Raw genomic sequence first — 21,289 nt, 5'->3', positions numbered from 1 at the left:
GATCCCTGCCTGGTTACCCAGAAATACCGAGCTACGGAAGGGATACAACCCGGTTGTTGCTTGCTTCAGCTAGAATGGCTCTCTTTAGGTTCAGCACATCTTTGCCTGGCTTTCATTTTCAGTGATTTCCGAAGGATTTAAAGGCTATTGATCATTTTCAGTAAGATAATGAGTATCCTCTGCAGCTAGATGAAATGTGTAGATCAGCAGGTAGCGTGTATCGTCACAATAGACCGGTATTTCCAAAAATCGAATGAAATGGTTCTGATGCGTACATCACATATGGCCACTCTTCCTTGTATTGCTTTGTATCAGCAGGATGAAGAGCCACCCCCTATTTAGTGATTCTGCATCTTTAAATATGCAATACTTTCAGGTCAGCTAGGAGCAGGGTCTGTGTAGAAGGATGGGTCATCTAAAAGTAAGGGCTGTGATCAGCTGTTTCACTCTATAATAAAAGTACCTTGTAGCACTGTGCTCCTGGCTTCTGAGGAAAGCAGCTCTTTCAGTCTCCAGTTAAGGGTCAGCACTCATGTGAGGCAGAAATCATCATCACCGCTTGCAGAAGGAGAAATTGCAACAAAGATGTGGGGTTAATAAATTCTGCATTTGGTGCCTCAGTTGGCATGCAGAACCAGAGCTGATGCCTGGGGTCCCAAGACAGTGTGGAGGCAAAGGGAGGTGTTTCGCAGAGGGTATCAGAACCAGTATAGCTTGCCAGTAGGAAACGTGGGGAGGATGCTTAGAAACACTCCCTGCCCCTAAATCTGGAGCAATGTTTCAGGATGGTAGAGGAGTATTTCTCTTTAGCTGGGGTTTGTAAACCAAAACCCTTGACATCTGCTCTGTAGTTGCAGGTGAAGCACTTCTGCTCGATGTAACAGGCTAGCATTTAGTCAGGTAGTAGGGAGCATCCTCTTCAGCTCCAGCCTCGACTTAAGGGAGTTGAAATCCACATTGTCCATTTGCCAGGAGAGTATCCTTGTAACCAACTTCACAGGCTTTTCCTGCGAAGGCTGAGGCACGGCACAGCCACAAATTGAGGCTGATGGGGCCAGACAGAGCACAGTTAAGATGCTGATGTAGAGGAGGGAAGATCTAGTTTCTGCCCTCAGCAGCATTGTACAGTCACAGGATATATTACATATGGGCAGTACATTTCTGTTTTAAATAAGATCTGAGGAGTCATCAGAAGCAAAATTTAAGTGTTACTTATGAGCAGAACAGAGATTGTTTGTAGCATAGTTTAGAACATCTGTACCTTTTGTTGGCCTACCTGCTTCACTAGATCTGGCCAGAGGTCATTTCATATGGGAGACTGTAACTCCAAATTCTTGTTTGCCTATTATCTGCTTTCACTGATGACCACACTTAGTTAATTTATCTTTCTCTTAAACATAATAACTTTTATTCCTAATTTCACATGAGTAGTGTGGAACATGTTTCATGCTTATATACTTAATTAAAAAACTTTGATGACTCTATCATGCCTCTTTGGGGGTAGGAGGGTAGAGAGGTAACAAAGACAGCTTCCCACATCATCCAAAATGAAAACTGAGTTTTTATAGTTTACACTGCTTTCTTTGTTTTGTATTTTTTTTCAGGAGCAATGAAACTGTGATGTTAACTTACAGCTTACTGCAGGTGTGTGTCACGCATTTTTAATCTAAAAGAAGAACCACAGAGTAGAAATGCATATTTACTAGACTATTAACACAAGAATAACGCTTTATAAGTGGCTACTTCACCCTTGCCCTCAACTTCCTGTGCAGAGCTTACTGTGATTGATTTTACAGGTAGGTTTTCTATATCATGTTAAACTATTTCAGTCTACTGGCTGGTCGCCCAGGCAGGCCACATAAAGAGACCCAGACAATGTTGTTTTGTTCGACACAGACTTTTACTAAGTTTTATAAATCAACCTCTCGTTTTCAGAAGTGCATGTGGAGGATTTTAGGACTATCGCTACTGTTTGACAGAACCCTTGATTTCTGGTACCATAGTCTGAGAACTATTTTGTCCTGTTTTCAGGTACAGGACTCTGACAGTTGTTTCACTGCGTGGCTAAGACCTTGGTCTTGCAAACAAATATATTAGTAAAGCAGTTGCAGCATCAGGGCTTAAATTAATTAGCATTCCACTTTGATTTCCATTGTAATTTGTTCCATAAAACGTTCTCTCCTTCTGGATGCTTTGTCCAGGCTGAGATCATTTAAATGCACCAAACCAGCAAGCAGTTATGCCAGTTGTGCTTTTGTAGAGTTTTCCTGTTGAGGACCTTATGTTTGATGAATGAATTGGAAGTTTTATGTATATTTCCTCAAATATTTACTATTTAGGTTTGTTCCCGTTGATATATTTATTCTATAATCTAATGACTGCATAGAACACACAGGTTGTTCAAGAAGCACGAGCTGCAGCATGCAAGTTGTCTTCTCTGTAGCTGTGTGCTGCAACCAGTAGTCTTGGGAGTCAGCCTGGGTGCTCTCCTGATCATGGGATTTTTGCGTTCTTGGCTGGAGATGGTTAGCTGAAACAAGTAGAAACAGCACATACCCTAGCAGTGTAGGTAACTCTAACAGAAAATAGACAACATAGGTTTTACTCCTTTTAGGATGAGGTGAGAAAAACCCAGCTTTTCCTCTTTCGATATGGGTAGCTTAATTAGTAGTCATTTATTCCTAAAAGGTTGCCAGCTCAAAATGCTTTTCTGTCTAACTGCCTAGACTCTCTTTTCACTAGCTGAGGGTCAGTGAAATTTAACTCATGCTGAATTGAACTGTATGGTTGGGCAAGGCCATGAAAGAAGTATTTACAAAAGTCTGGTGCCTGGAAAAGACGCTCTCTGGAGTACCAGGGGCAGACTGTGATTCCGAGTGACCTGTGGAGATCTTGGAAGGAGCTGCCAATGATTGTTACAAACTGTTAGCTAAGCCTGGGGATGCCTGCATTTATTGCTGGATGTTCGCTAAAAAAACTTGGGTAGAGTCCTAGACCTTTATGTTGAATGGAGTAAAATTAAGTAACTGCAAGTTTCCAGACCAGTGGCTAAGAAAAGAGGTAATTTATGATATTTATGGTATTCCCTAGAGTAGAAGCTGGAAGGAACAAGACTGTGATCTGCTATCTCTGACCTGCACCCTCCACCCTGCTTCGAGGAAAGCTCAGCACATTTATTACAGTTTTAGCCCTTCATTTATCTGGTGTTAGGTTTGGGGGGTTTTTTCCCCTCATGGGAGAGAGAATGGTTAGGTTGAAAACCTTTTCTTGCTCTCCCACAGAACTTGTAATTTTGATTTTCAGTACCTCAAGTTCATATAGCATTTTGCTTACGTCAAGATAGGGAAGTATACTTCATTTTTTCAGAGGTTTCATTTTAGAGAGTTCCTTATTTTGTCTTTGTTCTCACTTGTAGAGGATGCTCCTGCTCACAGATGTTGGGTCTAGCTGTGTCCCACTGGCCATCTAATGATATTAGCGGTGGTATTTCTGACTTGACTTTGTTTTGCCTGTGGAGTAATCATGGTGCCAAAAAGTGTCTGAGAATAAGCACTGAGCATCAACAGCCTGCCAGTCTTTCATCCTAAACTTCCCAGAGAGATAAGCCATTAGCTACATGCAGGCCTCCTCTAGATGAAAACTGCGGTACTCCCTCTCCGTGATTTATCTATGGATCTTTTGTGTACAGTAGAAATCCTTTATGACCCTTCAATGGTTGTCTTCCCCAGAACAGAAGAAATTCCTGAAAGTATTTCCTGAAAATAGAGACATAAGAAATAAATTATATCAAATGTTATACATACCCTCTATATGGAAGTTGGAGAATATTTGTGAAATTGAATTTACTATTGTAAACAGAGACCAACAAACCTTCAAAGAGTGTAGTCCTCTTTCTCCACCAGCATAGCACATTTAACCTCCTGGGCAATTGCAGCCGGTTTGGCAGAGAGGAAAAAGTAAAAAATCTAGTAAGTTGCTCTACATATTTTTAAACACACATGTCTGGATATAAGAGGAAGGCCCTATTAATGGTCTGAGGGGAATTATGCAGCATAAACAGAATCCTTATTAGGCAGGAGAGAAGCCACATAGAGCTCAGCCCATAGCATAAATCCGTAGGAAACCAGGTTTCATTGTTTCCATTCTTGATGAAACAGCTTGCTTGTTTACTCTTTTCAGTAATCTCCCACCTCCTACTTCTTCAAAAAGAGAATAGCGTCCTTGAAACTGCATGACATTTTATATGGTATTCTTATATTTTTAGTAGAAATAGCAAGGACCATTCATTCTGAAAAAAAAAAAATCCAGTTCGATCTGTTGTGGGATGAGAAAAATGAATTTACTACGTTAATCTGTTACTTTGACATAGATACTCACCTGCAAATTTCAAATTTCAGCTGAATTCTGCTGCATGCTAGATGTCAGTGGAGTGATCTGTAATTGAGGAAGAACTTCATTGCAATAGAGAATAATTTTGATCGTATTACTAAATTTTTCAATTGCTGTTTTTTAAGGTGTAAGAATTTTGTCAAGAAAATGTCATTCTTGTGATTGCTGGTTTACATAGGCAGGAACATAAGTGAATTTCTATACTACTTTGAGTGACAGCTGGCAGAGTGCTTGGTACAAGCTGCTATACTGGAATAAATGCATCACACAGTAATTCTGTAAGACAGTTCAATCAGAGAAACCATAGGATAAAGTGAATACAAAAATCCCAGGAAAGTGAAGCAAATTATCTCCCACTGGGGGCTTAATCTCCTTAAATGCAGTTAAAAAAAAAAAAAAATCCAACATTAACAGCCATGAATAGTTAAGAGAGTACAAAGAAAAGTTAAGCCAGCCCAACAAGCTATACATGTATCTGTATTTAGAAGAATGTAGTTTCCAGATTTATTTTCCTCAGAGATGTTCCTTTTTTGATTAACAGCTTTTATGCATGAAGGATGCAGTGAAAAGCCCTGCAGTATACTGCTGGACAAGTATAAAGATGTTCCAGGAAGGCCTTCATGTCTCTTTGGCATCCACACCGAAGAGGGCAAACATGGAGTGATCATGTGGGCTGTTAGGAGTTGCTGAATCTGGTAGCTTGAATCATAGAATAACAGAACCATGGGATGCTTTGGGTTGGGAGGGACCTTTAGAGGCCACCCAGCCCAACCCCCCTGCAGTGAGCAGGGACATCTTCACCTGGGTCAGGCTGCTCAGAGCCCCGTCCAACCTGGCCTGGAATGTTTCCAGGGATGGGGCATCAACCACCTCTCTGGGCAGCCTGGGCCAGGGTTTCACCACCCTCATGGTAAAAAATTTCCTCCTTATATCCAGTCTAAATCTACCCTCCCTTAGTTCAAAATCATTACTCCTTATCCTATCACAACAGGCCTTGTTAAAAAGTTTTTCCCCATCTTTCCTATAGGCCCCCTTTCAGCACTGAAAGGCCACGATAAGGTCTCCCCGCAGCCTTCTCTTCCCCAGGCTGCACAGCCCCAGCTCTCCCAGCCTTTCCTCCCAGCAGAGGGGTTCCAGCCCTCGGATCATTGCTGGGGCCTCCTCTGGCCCCGCTCCCACAGCTCCAGGTCTGTCCTGTGCTGAGGGCTCCAGAGCTGGACGCAGGACTCCCGGGGGGGTCTCAGCAGAGCGGGGCAGAGGGGCAGAATCCCCTCCCTCGCCCTGTGCCCACGCTGCTGGGGATGCAGCCCAGGATATGGTGGGCCTGGGCTGCCAGCGCACACTGCCGGGTCATGTCCAGCTTTTCATCCCCCAGCACCCCCAAATCCTTCTCTTCAGGGCTGCTCTCAAGCCCTTCATTCCCCAGCCTGTATCGATAGTGGGGGTTGAGAGAGAAAAGGCTGCTCCCGTTCCATGTTCCCCCATTCAACCAGTAGTGACAATATATTCCCAGCAGACACACACCCACACACAGTGTAGGTATATACATACACAACTGAGCGGCCATGCAGATCAACACCAACAGAAAACACAGCATCAACGGGAGCAACGGATTCATCCTGTTCCCCTCTCTGGCTGATCAGGGTGAAAGTCCTTTAATAGATAATATACACACACACACACAGACATACAATATGAGTCCATCCAGAAGCTGGCCTGAGACACTCAATCTATCCAGTAGCTGGCTGCTGGGTTTCCTTCCCTCCCCAGTTGCTGGCAGCTGGGTGTACAAGCCCTTGAGGCTTGCTGTTACTCATACCCCCTTGTGTGCATGCACACGCACTCATGCATGCGCAGACACGTTATGGATCCTCCAGGAACTGGCCATGGACATTCAGTCTATCCAGTAGCTGGCGCCGGATCGTCTTGTCTCCAGCTGCATTGTGCACAGACACATAAATGCAAACGAGTCTCTCATTGATGCCCAGATTTCAGTCTTTCCAGAAGCTGGCTTGGACTACCTGATTCCACCAGTAGCCAACTTTCAGTCACAGAATCACAGAATCACAGAATCACAGAATCACAGAATGGTAGGGGTTGGAAAGGACCTCTGTGGGTCATCTAGTCCAACCCTCCTGCCGAAGCAGGGTCACCTACAGTAGGTTGCAGAGGACCTTGTCCAGCTGGGTCTTGAATATCTCCAGAGAAGGAGTCCCTCTGGTCTTTCCAGTATCTGGCCCAGACTTGTGGCTGCTTTGGTACCTGGTTCCCAAGCCTATGGCATTCCAGACACACAGGTCACTATGACCTGTGGTCCTCACTTCAGTTGCTGGCAATTAGACCTCCATATGCTCCGAGAGTTGGGTGGAGAGAAACCTGATGAAGTTCAACAAGGGCAAGTGCAGGGTCCTGCACCTGAGGAGGAACAACCCCATGCACCAGTACAGGCTGGGGTGGACCTGCTGGAGAGCAGCTCTGTGGAGAGGGACCTGAGGGTCCTGGTTGATGACAAGTTGACCATGAGCCAGAAGTGTGCCCTGGCTGCCAAGAAAGCTAATGGGATCCTGGGATGCATCAAGAGGAGTGTGGCCAGTAGGTCGAGGGAGGTTCTCCTTCCCCTCTACTCTGCCCTAGTGAGACCCCATCTGGAGTACTGCGTCCAGTTCTGGGCGCCACGGTTCAAGAAAGATAAGGAGCTACTGGAGAGAGTCCAGTGGAGAGCTACGAAGATGATGAGGGGACTGGAGCATCTCTCCTATGAGGAAAGGCTGAGGGAGCTGGGCTTGTTCATCCTGGAGAAGAGAAGGCTGAGAGGGGACCTTCTAAATGCCTACAAATATCTGAAGGGTGGGTGTCAGGAGGATGGGGCCAGACTCTTTTCAGTGGTGCCCAGCGACAGGACAAGGGGCAACGGGCACAAACTGAAGCAGAGGAAGTTCCGTCTGAACATGAGGAAGAACAGAATCACAGAATGGTAAGAGTTGGAAGGGACCTCTATGGGTCGTCTATTCCAACTGCCTGCATCTAGTCCAACCCTTCACTCTGAGGGTGACGGAGCCCCGGCACAGGTTGCCCGGGGAGGTTGTGGATTCTCCTTCTCTGGAGATATTCAAGACACATCTGGACAAGGTCCTGTGCAGCCTGCTCTGGGTGACCCTGCTTTGGCAGGGGGGTTGGACTAGATGACCCACAGAGGTCCCTTCCAACCCCTATCATTCTGTGATTCTGTGATCTCTCCTATTGCTTGCACCCTGGACATGGTGGCCCTTATGACTCATGGTACCCTCCCCAGTTGGTAGCACTTAGACCCCTCACTCCCTCCAGTCTCTCCAATAACTCCTATGATCTGCGGTCTGACTCCAGTTGCTGGCACTTAGACCTTCAACAAACAACGCCACACAGAACAGAGGGTCCCCTCGCCCAAGAAAATGCTTTTACATGGAGCTTGGTAGGAAGACGGCACAGACTGCACTGATCAGGTGCAGGACATGGACAGATAAAAGTGATGACCAGCAACCTGTTTACATACAACTGGCTATCCCACTATTTTTCCATGTTTGTTCCTCTCCAAACCACCTTCATCTCTCCTTTTCCCCTCCTTTGGTTCATGCAAGCTTTTTTTCTGCCCTCACAAAGCATTTCAGGAGGCCATACAGTCTATCCCACCTCTTGCCGGGTGAAATGACTTCAAATCTTTCAGAAATGGGCAAAAGGATCCAACGTCCTGCCCCACTGGCTGGATCTGCAGGTAGTACCATGCTTCACGGACTGTCATTCGGGTTTGGTTGCAAAACTATACCAAGCCTGGGTTGCTGTGACTCTGCATGTTTACAATGAATTGCATTGTTTTCCCTCATGTGTCATTTTATTGCTAGCCTTTCTGTATCATCAGTACTTCTGTAACTCTTGCCATTCAGCTTTTATTTTCTTCTATCCTGAATAATTTAGCATCAGCAGTGAGCCTTGTCACTTTACTGTCCACTCTTCCCTATATAATTTGTGATGAAGTTGAATAAAATAGCTCCTAGTGTAGATCCAGATGGACATCCGGTGATGAACTTCGTTGTGAAAAATGCCCATTTACCCCTATATTTTCTTTCTTGTATTTTATGCAATTATTTGTCCATGATAAGATTATTCCACGGCAGTTTGGATCTCTGAAAACTTCATGTGGGTGGCCTTTTCAAAGACCTTTTGGAAACCCAGATGGACTTTGGCATTCGGATTATCTATTTCCATGTGCTCCAACAAAATCCATGACTGGTTTCTTGCCAGGACCAGACCTGCATTCTTGTAGAAAGTCTCCAGACATGGGTATGTCAGTAGGTTGATTCTTGCTGGCAATGAGGAAAAACAAATTATACACCTGGCCCCTCAGCTTCAAGAATTTAATTTCTCAGATACTTGGTGTCGCATTTGTTTTTTAAATTAGCTATTAGTTTCTAAAGTTATTAAGTCTGAAGAAATAAAGAGACAGCATAACTACAAAATCCAATTTCCGTAAAACTGAAAGTTTCCGATTTTTCCAGCCTTGCTCACACTAGTGATACCTTGATTTCGGTTAGATTTTATTATCCAGTTAAGATACTAATCAGCATAAATGAAGTTGGCAGAAGGATCCATAAATTGTTTTCTTGTTCTCTTGTATATTCAGTTCGAGTTAAAGCTTTTGATCATTCAGGGTCAGCAGAGACCATTATGCACATCTACTCGTATCAGTGTTATAACAGATACCATGAAATATTACCCAGTTACTCTGTGTGAAACCTAATGCTTTATGGTTGTTTGAGGGTTCATCTTTTAGGAAGCTATCCAAGTGCGGCACTGAGGAATCTACCAATACACTAGGATAAAATATTCCAATAGTTAACTACCTTCATTTAAAATTTGCATTTTTCTTCCTGTTCAGATTTTTTTAGCTTTGGTTTTCAACCAGTGAACCTTGTTATGTCTTTGTGTGTTGAATTAAAGAGACTGGATGCTGTTCTACTAATCCGCTACTGTGCGTGCTTGCATTTGTGTCAATATCAAAGAAATGCCTGTATGTTTCTCTTGTTACATCTTCCCCTTCACCCTAGCTGTTAGTTTAAGGGAGATCCTGTACCGCTGCTCTTGTTATAAGAACGAACATATTTTCCCAAGAAAATTCAGTCGTTGGTAGTTACTTTTCTATTCCTTCTTTTTCAACCAAGAAAAGAACAAAGGAAAGAAATTCTGCCCACTAAAGAAATTCCTCTTAGTGCCACCTGTGGTTTTGCCCAGGCACAATGAGGAAAGTCACAGAGAGTAAACAGTCTCTCCTGTGCTAAAATCTATACAAACTCTGGCATGGCTGTCACTCATTTCTTGCCTGATCTGAAAAACAAAACCCTATTTCAGCATTAGCAGTTAATGGTATTGAAATTGCTGAATAGTCAATTCAGCTCAATATTGCTGGGGGAAAAAAAAAGTTATTTGAGCAATCAGACAGATGAAATTCATTTTTTAAATGATAAAACCATCTTCATGGTTACCATTTACTTTAGTTACTATTTTTTATCATGTGTTTTCTAGCTTAGCTGCATTTGTCATGTTACTGGTAATGTAGTTATGTTTAATTTCTCCTTGTAGAGGGCTGCGTATAATTCTGTTTCTGTCATTACAAATTCTGATTCATCAGTTTAGATTGTTGTTCAGAAGTCTTGGTTGCTAGGAACAGTGGTTTGCCTCTGCCAGGAACTGAGGATTTGTTTTCTTCCCAGAAGAAAAGCTTGTTATTTACTTGTTCGTAATACGTGCTTTGTCTGCATGACTGCTGCTTGGATCCATTTGTAGTTTAGGTGGTTTTCAAGTAAAAATCCTTCATAAGTGAAGCAAGTGGATGAACACCAAGTGGGTAGAAATATCATAGCAAGGCAATACACGTAACATTTAGAATTTAATAAAGGATGGATCCCTGCCTTACAACCTCCTGTCAGAGGCTGGCCATCATCCTGCAAGCACTGAGGTTTGTATTTAGTCTTACCGCTGTTGGTTGTTGTCATAGGTCCATGGACCAGCAGTGTCATGGCCTGTTCAGAGGGGTGGTGGAAGGCTCCTTCCTTCCAATTTCATTTGAAATACCTACTTTTGCACTTGGAAACTTTTCCCCATTTAGCATTACTCCTGTTCCATAGGGGGAAAAATCTAAATCTGTGTTAATCTGAAATTAAGTTTAATTGTTGGAAAGCACATTTTGGAAAGTAACATCTAAAGATCACCTGAGCAGTCTGATGTCAAAAGGAGAGCTGGCTGCTCTGATTCGTTAAGCTAACGGCAGTTGATGTGACAAAAGTCCTTTTTTAATTGGGGAAACCATCAAAGGAAGAAAATATAGGGATGAGGGAAACAGTTAAGGCTCGGGAAGATGCTCTCTTTTCCCTTACTCATAAGTTTCCTGACCCACGCTCTTAAACGAAAGTATCAATGATTATATATTTATTTCAGTTGTGCGATACACTAGTGTTATGCCGAAAGAATAGCAAGAATGGTTCTGTCTGTGCTCTTGTCCTGAATTCCTAACCTGACAGCAGGGCCTTTGTAGGTAGGTTGGTCGGTTGGTTGATTGGCTGGGAGGATAAAGCCCTGGGTTTCTTGGACCCAAGGCCAGAAAAGCTTTGTTGTGGCTTTGCTTGCCCCTTTTTGAGTGAAACTGGAACACTTTCCCCTCTTGGAAACTGAGTGAAAGGAGCTCAGATGGGGTTTGGGCTTTTTGCCTCCTTATTCTGCCATGAAGTTGATTGCCCTGTGACAAAATGAGGAGTTCAGTCCCTGCTTTATGCACTGTGAGGGCCCTGCCCTCAGCCCATATCCGTTGCCACAAAGCTTCACTGCACCCTCACAAGTGCAAATTTACCCCAGCCTTAATTACAATGTTGCAGTCAACATGAACTGTTTTCATGTTCTTTTTCTTCTGTTGCAGGAGTCCCGAGTTTGCTCCTGTTATCTCCGTGGGCAGTCCTGTTCTTTTCCACTTGTATGGGAAAAAAGCAACCTATGTAAGTAAGGATGATAGGACTAAGTCAGAAACAAATTGAATAAAGAGGGTACTTGGACCTAGTGAGAATTGTCCTAATGCATTTAAAATATAAATGTTATTCTATAAATGCTTTTTGTTCATGTTATTTGATCTAAAATCCTTCTTGCTTTACGTTGGGTACAATTAGAAAGCCAGTAATTACCATATATTACACATGACATAACTATTTAAAGTTTTGGAAACAGCTCTGTCAGGCTCAGCTGGCTGATTGCTAACGTTTTAGAGAGCAGCCTGTATGATTATACTTTGGTAGAATCTATGTGACAACCAAAAGGTCCAATGGAGATTTAAAAGCAAAAGTTCCATGACTAATACCATGATACATATTGAAAGTTTCTCTGTTAATCTCAGTATCCTGACCAGAAAGTGGTTTTGCTTATTTATGTTCTGTTTCTTTCCAATTCCCTACTATGTTTTTTATTTGACTGTTGTAGCACTTGGCACTGCCTGTCCTGATCCATTTTGGTTGTGATGTAGCAATTTGCACAGCACAACATTTCCCTCCAGAGGTGTAAGCAGCATTTCAGTGTGTAAGTTGGCAGAAGGGAGGGCAGTTGTTCCCATGGTATGCATACAGCTCATAAATGGATCCTTCTGGATGAAAGATGCTCTGTAAGTGTAAGATCATTATCAAGGCTGTTATGAAAACCTGAATGCTGCTTGGATGAGAGTCTTAAATATACTTCTGACACTCTTTCCTTGCTGGTAGTGCTAGTTCTTCAGTGCTTTTCCTGCTCTTCTTTAATCCTAATGTTTTGAGGCTTTATTTAAAGAGAATAAGCTGAGAATCCTGGCTCCCACAGCTAACCATTATTCAGCACAAGCTGGTCCCAGAGCCTTTCCAGTGGGTGCTGTTAGCTGTTACAAAACCTGTATCAATCAAAGCTGTGTGCGAAGAATATACCGCTGTTTAAAGTACTCTACTTCTTAAGTTTGGCATATAATTCCTCAAGGAATGGAATGATATTTAGGCATCATGCCTAGTGAACAATGATACTAAATGTCCTCTGAGAATACCAGTCACTGATGTCTCAAATTATCATGATCGATGCTAAGCCAAGTTCCGGCCTATAGCTAAATCTTATGGGAAGCGCCAGTACTGCACAGGCACAGACACACACACACATCTGTCCTGCATGTTGTCCTTCTACTGACTTGTCATGTTGTCTCTTGACTCCTGTTGCCCTCTTCTGCATTTTTTTAAAATTTTTGTTGCTGTTTTTTGTTGCTTCCTGCCTCATAACTAAAACTGCTGGAAACTCATTCCTTCCTGGCAACTGGAATCAAAACAAAAGATGGGCTTCACCTCAGATTGCAGCCGCCTGCCTCAAGGGCTGGGAACTCTGGGTGAGAGGCAGCAGGCTCGCTGCTGCCCCTGTCCTTGCAAGCCTGAGCCCCTGCCTCCTCCAAACAGCCTGATACGCTTGCTGACCTTGGGAGGGAAGGGGCTCTTTAGAGCAGAAGTGTGCCCTCTCCTCTTCTCACCTGCACTGGCTTGTAGTTTTGGCAAGACCCACTGATCTCAACAAATGAAATGGTCTTCAGGCCCATTCCTGTTACGTCATCCATGATTTCTGCTTCCACTGTTTTCTGCTGAAGTTTTGTTCAGAACTCTGCCTGGAGGCAGAACCTGATGGTCGCATAATTGTGGATATTTTGGGCTTAACACTGCATGTTCTTTCTGCTTTTCTTTCGAGTGTTATTCATTATACAATCCTTTGTACTTTACAGTTCTTTCCTTTGAAGTCCTCGATGCGATTCACACAGGTTAATGTAGCTGGTGTGAGCCTGCTCTGGTGGACCAGGTAGAAGGTTGATACTAGAGGTTTCCAGATAGTAACAGAATAGCATAGTCACAGAGCCTGGGAAGTGAACTGGCTTTCAGTCACGTGCTGTGAGCTGCAGGGCTAATAGCGGTGTCTCGGTGATCTCTTAGGAAAGCGATGTCGTGTTTGACTTGGCTGCTGCCTTTATCTTCTGTAGTCTCAAGTTCAAACAGCAAAATTTGGTGCCTTCAGTGGTCTTGTGGTGTTTTGTTGTAATTGTCACAGTTCTCAGTTTTCTCTATTGTTATGTAGTTCCAAAGTAGGCTGCTTCTATTATGTATTTCATACCCCAAGAAGGGATTGCATGTCCAAAAGCTTATTCAAGTTTTTCAAAAAACTATACCTGTTTGTCTAATAAAAGAAGATGCATTGACCTACAAGCTTTGTCTTGTCCTTAGCTGTAAAATTCTTCACATATTGAGTGTTCCTTGAATGCTGAACAGGGAGTTTCAAGCTGGGCCATGAAGTTTCTATTAAACGTACAATGATGAAAGACATGTTAGTAGTCAGAATCTGGCAGTTGTTTTTAAGTTTCACACTTAAGTTTTGTTGAGAGGACAAGGTAGGGCAGTTTTTCTGGTGATAAAGAGAACATCTTTTTATCCAGTCTAGTCTCCACTTACAGTACTTTTGGACCTTTCACAAGTAGTAAAGTTGGAAAAAAGAGAAAGAAAAGAAAACCAAAATAGTAAATAGCGTTCTTGTTCCTGCAGACTGTAAGCTGGTGATGGATGAACCTTCAGGGATTTAAAATTCAGTCCAAATGAGCATCCAGCACCTCAGATTGTTATCAAATACATGTATGAACTGCTGAAATCTAGGGAGATATCTTACATAGGTTTACCGATCCTTGCTCTTAAACTGGAATAGTGTGAGGACAACTGACTTCATTACATCTCACCGTTTTTTTTTGTCTCAGAAGAGAAATGGGAAGTAAACTATCTGAACTTCGGGAGGTTTCTTAAACACTGGTTTGCATTTCGGTTTAGAGAGATCGAGGAAAGATAGAGATTTCCTGTTTGTTCAAGTTATTTTGTCCTTTTCCACTAAATACATTGGCTTGGACAAAAATCCGGAATTTAAATACCTGACTGTGTTTATATGTGCATGTATATATGTGCTTCTCTTAAATTTACATTATTTATACACACATTGATGTTATAAAAGAATGCTCCGAGACACAATAACAAGCATTTCCAGTATACTCTCGTTTCCACTTGTGCATAAAGATCAGCCAAATGTTAACATTACAGCCATTTTGCAGCTATTTGCAGAACATGAATTATTTCTTCTCACTTCAATGTGTCATTGTAATTAATTCACACTGGAGAATAACATTCCATTTTTAATTTAACTAGTTCCATTTAATTCTGAGTCCTTGTTAGAATGTAGCTTAAACAATGACCGCATCTTATGAAAATATACAAAAAGGAAATAACATCTGCTGCAGTATGTTGGCAAACACCAGGACTAATGAATGGTTGTCAGTATCAAAACAGATGTCTGTTTACAGTTTAAAAAATATTCTTTACCAGTTTAAGTAAATTCCTAAATCAATTTAACTCTTGTTTGCAGTGTGTGGCTCAAATTGCTGTGCTACGATGATGCATGATGGAAATGCTGGTGGATTGAAAGGTTCCGTTCCCCTTAAGAAGCCTGAATTAAATGTGACATCTAAGTTGGCTTGTGGGATAAGGACAATTTGGTTTGATGAGGATTTTCTTGTCAGTAGGAGAAAACTTCCATAATTTGTTGAATATAATAATCTATTTAGGATTATTACAGTTCAGAATGCTGGAGGGTTTTGCTGAAGTGGAAAATGAATGTTTAAGGGAAAGAACACAAACAGTCAGATCATACAATCGAGTGAAATAAAATGGAAACAACCTCAGTACTCTCCACTCTGTACGTCATATTCTTAGCCTGTAGATCTTGCATGCTCTTACATCTACCCAGCTTTCTGGTGTTAACAATGTAGGTGCTGATCCTCAAAGCAATGAACAAACTGCACTCAAGGCCCATAGGCCTGTCCGTAGGCCACTCTTCCCTTTGACTCTCCTCACTGAAGAGGCATTAAATTCAGTTCCTTCTTCCTCTTGGGATAAGAAGTTCCTTTAAATGTGTCCTGATTTTGGCTGGGATAGCGTTAATTTTCCTCCCAGTAGCTGCTGTGTTTTGGATTTAGTACAAGAAGAATGTTGATAACACCGATGTTTTCAGTTGTTGCTATGAAATCAAGGACATTTTCCAGTTTCTCATATTGAGCCAATGAGCAGGGGTGGAGGAGCTGGGAGGGAGCACAGCCAGGCAGAGAGCCAAGCTGGGCAATGGAGATATTCTGTACCATGGACGTCATGCTCAGTTTATGGATGGGGGCTGGCCAGGGGGCAGGAATCTTTCTTTCTCGTTTCCATGAGTTCAAATCTTCTCTTGGTTGGGAGTTCGAACTTTTCCAGGAGTTCAGTCTTTCTTTTGCAGGAGTTTCGTGAAATTCATGATTTCCAGGTTCTGGCATTGCTGGTTGGGGGACTGACTACAAATCAGTCGTTAGGTGGTAGGAATATGTTTGTGTATTGTGTATAGTTTGTTTTGCATATTCATTATTATCATTATTATTATCAGTATTAGTATGTACTTTGTCATCTTATTAACCTGTCTTTATCTCAACCGACGAGTTTGCCCTTTTGTTCATTCTCCTCCCCATCCAGCTGGGGTAAAGCGAAGGGGTGAGTGAGCGGCTGTCTGGTGCTTAGTTGCTGGCTGCCAGGTTAAACCACGACAAAGCTTTTCTTGGTTATCCACGTCAGTGTTAGGAAAGTTCATTTTCTAATGAAGCGTTTTATTTTTTCAGCCAAGACATTCAGTGTACAGAGTCTGTGGTCTGCATGTCAGGATTGAGCTAGCAATGCAGATTCTAGACGATTTCCCTGAATTTATAGAATTTTTTAACCTTGTGACAGTGTCTCTAGCCTGTCAAGTTTCACAGCTGCATGTCCACTTTCATGCAGATGTGTGCACTAAACAGTATAGTTTGGCCACATTTTTTGATAATGGTGTCATTAATACTTGAATAACCTCTGCGTGATGTACATTCTCTTTCCTCCGTCACTTTTTCTCCAAAGCAGACAGCATTTAAGAAGTTTAACTGATTTTTGAGAATGAGTCAGCAAATTACATGTTGTGTTTTGTCTTTATCATACACAGAAAATTAATGTTACAGTGTGTCAGTAATTCACGATGACATAAATTGGAGTGAATCCATCACAGATCACAGAATGGTGAACAATACTCGTCATTTGATTTGGAGTTATGGACATCAAGAGAACTAAAAAGAAATCTGTAGGTGTTACTGAGGCTTTTGCTGTTTTGTCATGATAATCCTTAAGTATTGCTCATATTTAAACAATTAAAGAGATTAAAAATAGCGCACAAGCTCGATGCCACTTAATGTGAACAGTCTTTCACCCCTTGCACTGTAAAAACTTACTGGATTGCTGTGTTTTCCTTACTGGAAAGTGCAATCTTTGATTTTGTAGCTGAAGTTTTAGATACGTCTTACTTAGGTATTGACTTCTTATCATAACAGATTCTCAGTAAGACGCTGAACCCAAACTCGTGCAATAAAACCCATGGGAGGAAGTTTTTCTAAATGGTTTTCAGTCTCCACAAAGTAGCTTTTCCTGAAGTGCTTACTGCTTCAAAACTATGGGTTTGGGGCTTTTTTTATTCTCTGATCTTAGTCTCTAGCAAGTGTGATGCACCGATTATCTTGTAGGAGCCACTGAACTCTGACTTCTTATTCCTTTGATGCTTCTTGTGTTCGGTTGCTTCTCCACTACATCTCCCAGTCAACAGCAGGAGGAAGGCAAGGGAGGGAGTACAAGTGGAGAGAACTTCATGTGCTTAGAAGTGAACACAGCCGTGAATTATCATTTATTCCACAATTACAGTTTATGGTGCACTGGATGTATGTGGAATCCCAGAAGAATTGTGGTGTGTGAAAAGTTGGTTTCTTTGACTTCTCTGTGTCTTTGCAGTGATGTACTCTGAAATGAAAACTACCACACAAACTATTTTTGGTGTCAAGATTTCCTTTTCATCCTTGTTTCTGCTCCTTAATCTTCCGCTGGGGTAGGTCTCCAGGGCTTCTGGTCTATAAAAACACTTAAACACTTGTGTTTGTGTAATTTTTCTTCCTTTCACACAGAGTCAGATTAAAAATTGCTTCCTTCTCTTATGCCTGGTAATAGCCCATGCGCCTTACAGCCTGACTAAAGCAAAAAATAGGAGGCAGAATGTGGCCTCTGGAGTGAAACCAAGCAGAAAGTTTGGCTCCCTGTGTTCTGACAGAATGGCAGAACATTCTCTTCTATTCCCTGCCTTTCATTCATGTAGAATTGGAAGAACTTCTCTTTGTATATTTTGTCCTGTGAGACGGAGGGACAGATTTTGGAAGACAGAGGAACTACAAGATTGTATCCCAACTGCTGTCTCTCCTTACCATCACCACCCTGACACAATGGGCTCTTAGGGTCATCTGAAGGGGACAGCAGAGGACATCTGAACTGTTGTGCCACCTCCTGCTCTGCACTGAAGCTGCACCAGTGTGTAAATATGTTGAGTGAGAACACATGCTGGTGTGCACAGGAAAACTGGAACGCAACGAGTCACCAGGAACTACAGTGTTGGTCCAGTTCTGAAGGAACCTGAGAGCAGAGTGGCTGAGTTGCTAACAAAATGTCTAGAACTGCCTAGAAAAGAGAGTGTTGTCCTTGACACTGGAGAAGAATTATTTAAGAGGCAGGTCAGGGAAATAATTATCCGGAGAAACCAGACTTTAGAAAAATAATCTGCTTGAAACATTCAAATTGAGGGGAATGCAAATTAGTGAAACTTTTCGTTAAGCATAATCAGTCTGTTTCAATCTGCTCCTCCAGTCTTCTTCATGCGTCACGGCACATGGTTTGAAAAAGAGAACTGGTGGCAAGATACACTTAAAATAATGGCAGACAGACAATAAATTCTATACACCTCTTTGTATTTTCCTGTCATAAAAATATTTAGATTGTAGAAGACCAACTTTGACCTTCCTGGGGAACTTTCTGCCAAAAGGATTTGCTAAGTATATGTTAAAAAAAGAAACCAACCAACCAAAACCCAGCAACAACAAAACCACAACAGAAATAGTAACAATCCTCTTCTTTATCAGCTCATGTGATTTTGAAAAGTCTGTACTTATAGAAAAGCTATTTCAGGACATAATCCATAATGAAGATTATAGTCATTTTTCTCCCCATAACTCTTTCCTAGATATCTTATGGTTCTACTAAATACCAGAGAATGCATAGCTCCAAAACTTAAACATTTTATAATTAAAATCAGCTATGAGTTATGTATGCTTATTGCAGGATGTGGCCACCAAACATCACTTTTGGCAGCATCCTCAGTCAAAGGAAGAATTGTGAGGCTAGGGTTGTTTCTTTAAAAAAAAATATTCAAAGAAGCTACGAAGGGTGAATGGAGGAACAGCCTTTTGTACTGTAGCTGATATCGTACTGGAATTGTGGCATGTCTGTGTACACAGAAACATTGATTTCCTTTGTGCTGGTGGCCATTTTCTGTGCAGGAAAGGTATAAGTCTTGCTTGAAGTTTTTTGAGGCTAAGAAAGTACTAATGCCTCATCTAGAGGATAATTTTTTGTCTGTAGCATGAAGAAAATACAAGGCCATTGCATGGAAGTTTGCAGGTGATAAAAATTGGTGGAATTGAAAAAATGAGCAAGGTAGGTCATTTAAGAAGAGCAGCTGATATTGCATTATGAATTAGGTGCATTTACGCATGACAAATGAAAGGCTGCATGTTTTGGAAGCAGAAAGATGTAAATCCCACCTACACAGTGGGGGCTGTGTCTTGAGAAAGCAAGCTTCAGAAAGGATGGGGAAGGACTGGGGGTTGAGGGGCAATTAGTTGAACATGCACTCCTGGTTTTACGCTGAGGCTGAGTAGCTAGCACAGTCCTTGGCAGTGTAGCAGAGGGAATCCAGAGCAGGGTTGGAGAAGCACGTTCTCCCATTATATTACTGGGCTTCCTTGTCCTGTGCTGGTGTTAATACACTTGGGAAGGGAGAGACGAGAGAACAGTGGTGTAGAAAACTCATTAAGTCCCCCAGAATAAAAGGTAAGCTCTCAAATTCACCCATTCAGGTGATTTGAGGTGACTTAATCACTCAATACACACAGGAAGATTTGTAGTAGGGCAGTTTTAATGAGCTCTAATAGGGGAATTGGACCAACTCATATTGGAAATAGAGTGCCAAATTTTCTAATGGGCTGGTAATTAGCTCCTGGGACATAGCAGTCATGATGGATTTTCCATCACTTCCAAGACCTTAAATCTGATTGTGCACTTCCCTATGCAATTAGTTTTGACTGCAGCTTATTAAAGTGACTTGGAAATTGTTTCGTCAGGGTGTCTGCTCTGGCTAGAGGAGTGTTTTCTGTTTTAAACTTACTCATAGTTGACGTACAGTCCTGGTCTGCAGGAATTTCCAAGGTTCAGTTTTACTGAAAGTACAAACCACATTTAAAACTGCAGATCACTGGAACTTGTGTTGGCAGGAATGGAAACGCAGTCCCTCGTCGTGGTTTTTCTCTCAGGCGACACTAGTTCTTTTCAGTGTAGTCCCTGCTCGTCCTGATCACCTGTGTCCTCACTGGATCTCTTCTTGGTCCTGTTTTTCAGCAGCGCTTGACTATGTGAGAGTGATTCCCTGCACTGCTAAACCACTTAGCCCCAGTGGAGAGTCCTGTAAATGCCCCTGAGTGCTGCCATGGTTCTTTTGGTGTGACAGAATGGGAAATAGAATCCAAACCTCTGAAACTGTATGTACAACTGTGGAAGGATTAGATGCTGCTAATTCAGGAGAGGTTGTTCAACGCTATCTTCTGTAACTGTCGCTTTCAATCCACTTCTGCTCAGTGTAAAAGTCTATTTCTTTTGAAGCTGGCTGGAACAAACTGAAGGCAAGTGCTGCAGTTACTTCAGTACACATAATTTGCAGTGGTGAGGGGAAGTAATGAAATTGCCTTTCATCCCAAAAGAGATGGATGTCTGGGGGACACATTCTGCTCTATGATATCTTTGTTACTTGCATGGGATCGTACTGGAGCGAGAGTGCAATATATCCTGTGGTGTCCTTCCCATAGGTGGGCTTGTGTTTGACAGGAGTGACCTGCCTCACATCTCAAGAGTGCAAGAGGGAGCTCCAGCAAAATCAAAATCCTGATTAATTTTGCAAGAGCGAATGTGTCTCATCGTGCCTATAATTTTCTCCTCTCCGCCCCCCGCCTTTAATTCACTTCTACTCTCTGCACATCTGCTTCAGTCCTGCCTGCTGTGCTGAGGAGATGCCGTGCACAACAAAACCCCACATCAATTCAGTGGACACAAAGGAAGTTCTGGTAGGATCCAGAAGCAGTCTGAACCTGACCTTGGCTGAACTGGACATCTAAAGATACCAAAGCATCATTTCTGTAGCAGGCTTAGTTGCATCTGTTCCATCTCACAGAAGAATATCTGTGAAGAGAATGATTTTATTAGCCGTAATTTTAGCTAACTGCTTTACTCCTTGTCAGAGTAATCTCTCCTACTTTTATGAGTGACTGTAGTGGCATATATCTTTTAATATTGTGGTTTCTGGATGAGTTTGCTGGTGGTTCATCACAGCAAGTTGTTTGTTTGTGTGTTATAAAACCAATGTTTTTTCGGTCAGTTTAGTTTGGAGGAAATTGTTTGTGGTAAAGTCCCCAACACAGGGAAGTGCATTAGTCCTCAGAGCTGTGTAAGGTAGCTTCCCCAGGCTGCCCAGAATCACACAAGAGTGGTGCAGTTAAAAATAAAAATAAAAAAAAAGAGAAAAAAAAAGAGGTCACCTTTTCCCTTTGAGCATTTTGAATGAGTGCGTTCAGAGAAAGGGTCTCAAAGAGACTCCTGCCTTTCTTTTTAACTCAGTCCTG

This window comes from Opisthocomus hoazin, chromosome 2 (assembly GCF_030867145.1).
Source record: "Opisthocomus hoazin isolate bOpiHoa1 chromosome 2, bOpiHoa1.hap1, whole genome shotgun sequence".
NCBI lineage: Eukaryota > Metazoa > Chordata > Aves > Opisthocomiformes > Opisthocomidae > Opisthocomus > Opisthocomus hoazin.
This window is presented reverse-complemented; position numbering follows the sequence as displayed.